Below are 6,108 nucleotides of genomic sequence, written 5' to 3'. Positions count from 1 at the left end.
TGAACTCCTGTTTCTATCACTCTCTCGGCTTCGTTGGCGCATGACGGGACCAGGGGGCAATTACGCCGACCTCCCTTCGGCGCTGAGCGTTTGCCCAAGGCCTGCCACCGGCCGCCGGGTTGGTTATTTTATTGCGTCGCGTAGGAGCTCGAAAGCATGAAAGGCCCCCGCAGATCCAGGCTGCGGGCTCTGCCCTGCCCCTCTCACGGCGAGGAGAGTGGGGTTCAGCTCCCCCAGAGCCAGCTCACGTCTACCTGCGGCCCATTTAAGGTCGTCCCCCAAATTCTGCAGCAAGGTCCCATCTCAAGCGGCTCTAAAATCCACACGCCGCGTCAGATCGACCTGACCATTGCTGTGCTGGGAGGAGACGCCAGGTGGAATATGGGGTGCAAATTTGGGGTTGATTAGTCCAGGGGTTCAGGAGATACAGTCCCTCCCCCAAAATTGGTCTGCTCTGGATAGACTTTCGGGGGCAAATATGGGGCTGTAGTCTAGGGGGTTCAGATTGTTGCCCCACAAAAAGCCTTGGCCAGTAGTAGGCACTGGATAGCATTTGGGGTGCTAAGTTGGGGTTCAGTAATTCAGGGGTTCTGTAGATCCTGCCCCCCCGAAACTGCCAGGCTGGTAGTAGGCACTGGATAGCATTTGGGGTGCAAATGTCAAGTTAGCGAATCCAGGGGGTCAGGAGATACAGCCCCTCCCCTGGCAAACGCCCCGTCTTTAAAATATTCGGGTTCCCTGTGTGTTTTCTCGGGACCATCCACCGGCAACGGGTCTCCCACGATTCGCCCGGACCTGAGCCAGCGACTCTCCGCCAGAGCCGGCCCCGGGAGCCCGGCGTTGGGAAGCCGCTGGGCTTTCTCCCTGCCGTCCCCGCGGGCCGGGCGCCGCGATTATGTCAGAGCCGCGGGGTGGCTGTGGGCAGCCGCGGAGCCGCGAACGTGGCAGAGCCCGACCGTCGCCCCCCCCGGCCCGAAATGGCAAGATCATGAACCAGGCGCTGGCCAGCGGGTCCCGGGATCTGGCGGGGCCGCGGGTTGCCCGGTGTCGTGCCAGCCGGGGTCGAAGACGGGGTGGCCGGGGGCGCTGTGGAAGGGGAGCAGGCGGATCGGGGGCATTGGGATGACCAGCTCCTCGGGCTGGAGCGGACGGTCTTCGTGAAACTCCCGCATTTCACCTGCTTCCTGTCCAGCGAGATCTCCAGCAGGGGATGGGCCGTGGCTGGGTCCAGGGTTAGACCCTCCTCTGCTGGGAAAGGCAGAGCGGGGGGCTGGAGGGGCCACGCTGGGTTTATGGGGCTGTTCCCCACCCTTGGCAGGGGCCACACGAATCCCGCCTTGGAGCCTGTCTCCCAGCAGAGCTCGCCCAGCAGGGTCCGGCTGGGATTGTGCTTGGAGGGGAGACCCCCCAGGGTGCTGCAGGGACTAGCGTGAGGGCAGGACCCCCCCCCCCGGCAGTCAGGGCTCGCCCCAGTGTCCCAGCTGTGCAGCTGTTCCCCAGCTGCCCTGCCCCAGAGGTGGCTGCATCTCAGCGCCGGGTGAGCTGTCCCCATGTGATGTTATACGCAGCTGTTCCCCAGCTGCCCCACCCCAGAGGTGGCTGCATCTCAGCGCCGGGTGAGCTGTCCCCATGTGATGTTATACGCAGCTGTTCCCCAGCTGCCCCACCCCAGAGGTGGCTGCATCTCAGCGCCAGGTGAGCTGTCCCCATGTGATGTTATACGCAGCTGTTCCCCAGCTGCCCCACCCCAGAGGTGGCTGCATCGCAGCGACTTTGCTCCCCAAGTCCCCGCTTTGTGTCTCCCTGTTTGCAGTGGGTAGGAAGGGGACTAACCCCGGGGGGGGGGGGCGTCTGTTTGGGATGAAGCCAGCAGCGGGCTGGGAGCAGTAGCGCCCCCTACTGCAGGGGAGAGGCCGTGTGATGCGGAAATGTGCCCAGTGAACCACCCTGCTGCGAAGGAGCAGGAGTCCTGGCCTGGTCCCCTGACTCCTGCTGCGATCGGTTACCCCGACGGGTCATTCAGCGGCACGGGGGCGGAGGGCAGCTATATTGGGGAAGTCTGGTTTACCCGGGGAGAGCTTTTTATTCAAACTGGTACCGGAGACTTCACGGTGGGCAGGGGAGCTTTGATCCAGCCGGCTGGGAGCTGACCGACGCAGCGGAGCGAGGAAGGGGCCTGCCCCGGAGGCTGGTCCCCGGGTGATGCTGTGGCCCAAGTCACCTGGCAGAAGAGGGCGCGGGCGGGGCAGGGATGCGGCAGGGCTGGGTTTGTGATCGTGTCTTTGCAAGCCGTGGGTGCGTTTGCTCCTGACGTCCGTGACACGTTGATTCTGGGGGGCAGATTCCAGGGAACTGGGCCCGGATGCTTCCTTGGCTGGGGGCCAATAAGAGCTGAGAAATTATTCCCTCTACTGTGACGAAGTGGGACTTCTCGGTCGTATTTCTCTGATGCCGCTGCATGCCTCAGTTTCCCTCCGGACTTTGCACGGCTGGCCGGTGGTCGCAACGAGAGTTAAAAAGCTGAGGCAGGAGCCGCGAGGGGGGCGTGGAGTAGCCGAAACCGGCCCAAAGCGAGGGAGGAACCGGAGAACCCAAAGGGAGCCCAGCGGCTGAGTGGGTGGTACCGCCCCGTGGGACGTGCCGGCAGGGCCGAGCGCGTGATCCCAGCGTGGGTCGGCAGGAAGGGGAGAGGGGCTGGCTTCTGAGAGACCCAGCCGCTGTTACCCTGGGGGCTGGGGACAGGCTGGGACACGACGGATGTCGCCTCCGGGGGGAAGCAGGCCTGAAAGGCTCCGAAATCAGGTCTTGCTCTGGGTGGGGGCAAGAGGGGGTGGAGATGAAAGGAGGGGTCGAGGGAGGAGACAGCGATAACAGGGGGAGGTGAATGGGAGCAGCGGTAATGAACGTGCAAGTGAATAATGAACCCCAAAGCACTAAATGGATCCCGGCTGAGATCAGGGCCCTTATTGTGCAGTGATTTGGACAGAACCCAGGAGTCCTGGTTCCCAGGCCCCCCTGCTCTAACCACTAGACCCCACTCCCCTTCCAGAGCGGGCAAGAGAACCCAGGAGTCCTGGCTCCCAGCCCCCCTGCTCTAACCACTAGACCCCACTCCCCTTCCAGAGCGGGCAAGAGAACCCAGGAGTCCTGGCTCCCAGCCCCCCTCCTCTAACCCACCAGCCCCCGCTCCCCTCCCAGAGCTGGGATAGAACCCAGGAGTCCTGGTTCCCAGCCCCCCTGCTCTAACCCACCAGCCCCCGCTCCCCTCCCAGAGCTGGGATAGAACCCAGGAGTCCTGGCTCCCAGCCCCCCTGCTCTAACCCACCAGCCCCCACTCCCCTCCCAGAGCCAGAGCCGGGATAGAACCCAGGAGTCCTGGCTCCCAGCCCCCCCCAGCTCTAACCCACTGACTCTGGCCTCAGCAGCATGCAGTGGCAGGGAGTTCCCCAGGACACGCTCATGCGGCGCAGGGGAGGCTTCCTCCAGTGCCCCCTCGTTCAGGTGTCCCAGGAGAGGGAGAACAGCAGCCCCCCCCATCTGTCTTTTCTATTCCATCCATTTGTGGAGAATGCTGGGGCGGGGAAACTATCATTTTAGGAACACTAGGCGTGACTCAGTTTCCCCACCCACTGTGTACGGCTACCCACGAGGCTACGTTCTTCTCTGGGGCCAGGGCTCGGTGCTGGAAGCCTGGACGCAGGCGCAGCTGGGTACGAATGATCGATCAGAGCTCCCCAACACGTGAGTGACGATTACGGGAGACTCGGGGCCACGGACATCAGGAAACCCTCGGCCACTGGGGCAGCTGCTTCCGCCTCTGTCGCCGGCCCTGGGCGTTCCCGAGTCACAGCCCTGCGGAGCAGGAGACGACTCAGTGTCCTGCATGGCCACAGCCCCCACGGCGGATCGTCCGGCACCCCCACGATTTCCCACAGGCCGGCAGCAAGCCGGTTTCCACAGGGCGATCGCCGTTGGTGTCTCCACTGTGCGGGCCGCTCTCGCGCCGGCGTCCCCCAAAGCTCTGTGGCTGCGGCTCGTGGGCCCAAGCCGGCCCACCGCTGCCATGGGGCCCGTCAGGGCTTGATCCTCAGGCTCCGTCCGCAGCTGCTCCGGGGATGCCAAGAGCACCCTTGAATTCTTTTCATTGTGTCCCTCAGCCAATTGCCCTCGAAGGAAACCCCGCGTCCCCCTGTGTCGGGGCTCATCCTGCAGGGCTGTGAACGCCAGAGGCTCGCCCGCCCGGGATCTGCCACGTAACGGTCACGGGAGCAGGGAAGGGGCTGCGCGGGATCCAAGCTTCTTGTGGCGATGGTGGCCACCGAAAAGTACCGCCCGGGTTGGGGCAGCTGTTGAAAAGAGGTGTGAAAATGGTGGCGGGGGGCAGGGGGGGGATGCTTATGCGGCGATCATTACAGCAAACGGGGAAAATCTACCCCCTTTGGTGGCCATCGTGGATTTCAACACTGAGCAACGGCATCTAGGTTTATGCTCGTACAATCAATCCACCTTTCATGTGGACTGCTGGCAGCTGGTGGCCCTCAGGGCCCCCACAGAATATTTTGAGGCCACAGCTGCTCCCTCAATTTCATACAGACATGACGAAAAGGGAACACGGCAGAGTGGGCCCATCCCGGAACGGGCCGCTCCCATACTCCGGGCAAGGGAGATGCTCTCCTGATGGGCAGTGACCTCCGTGAAACGGTGGATCGCACTCCCTCAGATGGGACCCGCCGTCAGATAGAGGTACTTGGGGCTGAGCATATCACATGCCCTGAGGAAGCTGTTCCAGACAGACAGAGGGGGCTTCTGTGGCAGATTTCTGTTACCAATCTGCCTGGGGTGTCAGGTGATCAGGCTGAGGCCGCAGGATCCTTAAGGGAGGAGATGACGGAACACGCCAAGCGTCGAAGTTTTAAAGCTTTATTAATAAAATAATAAAATAACAGCGGAGGGTGATGGGTGATCTCCACGTCACTCAAAGGAAGAAGGAAAAGCGTTAATGCCCCAAGCCCTAACCCACTTTTATACTCACACACGCACTCCCCGAGGCTGGCCGAGCCTGGGTGTAACGTAAGAAGAAGAGGGGGCGAAGGGTGGATGGGAGTTCTTGTTCTGGGCCCAGGTCATCCAGGGTCGGCTGTAAATCTCCGATTTGCCTCAGCTTCCAGGAGGGTTTTTAAGTCCTGGGATCTCTTGGAGGGAGGGTCTCCTTCAGGGACCTTTGTTCCCCATGCTCTGTGTACCAGTTCAAACTGGCCTTCCGTGGCTTCCTCAGTTTTCCCCAAACCACATTGGCTTCAGGGCCGTGTGACGGTTATTTTTCCCTGAGGGCCACCAGCTGCCAACCTGTCACATGAAACGTGGGTTGATTGTACGAGAAAAAAGAGTTACGTACCTTTTGTAACTGTTGTTCTTCGAGATGTGTTGCTCGGATCTATCCCAGTGCACGGCTGTCGGAAACTTTTCCCGTCGGGCCGGCTGCGGAGCCCCCTGGAGTGGCTCTATATACGACCCTGCCGGCCTGACCCCCCGTCAGTCCCTTCTTGCCGGCTACTCCGACAGAGGGGAAGGGGGGCGGGTTTGGAATGGGCATGAGCCACACATCTCAAAGAACAACAGTTACAAAGGTGAGTAACCATTTTTTCTTCTTCTTCGAGGGCTCGCTTGTATCGGTTCCAGTTAGGTGACTCCCAAGCCTTACCTAGGCGATGGGGTCCGAGTCAAGGCATGGCAGACTGAAGTGCCGCTCTGCCGAAGGCCGCATCATCCCTAGATGGACGGACGATGGCGTCGTGCGACGTGAAAGGCTGTTGACGAGGCCTGCGCCCTCGTGGAGTGAGCCGTAATGGCAGGCGGAGGAACCTTCACCAAGTCGTAACAAGCACGAATTCATCGGCTCTGCTAAGGCAACGAGCGGCTGGGTTGTCCTGCGGAACGGCTTCGTGCGGTCGATATAGAAGGCGAGCGCCCTCCTAACATCCAGCGAGTGTAGCTGTTGTTCTTGAGGGCCATTGCGAGGTGTGACGAAGTGGGACTGTTCTTAATGTTTCCTCTGAATAGTGTGGGGGTGCCTCAGTTTCCCCTAGGCAGTTCTTAAGTATCTAGGTG

Source organism: Caretta caretta, chromosome 6, assembly GCF_965140235.1.
Source record: "Caretta caretta isolate rCarCar2 chromosome 6, rCarCar1.hap1, whole genome shotgun sequence".
NCBI lineage: Eukaryota > Metazoa > Chordata > Testudines > Cheloniidae > Caretta > Caretta caretta.
Note: the sequence above shows the minus strand (reverse complement) of the source record.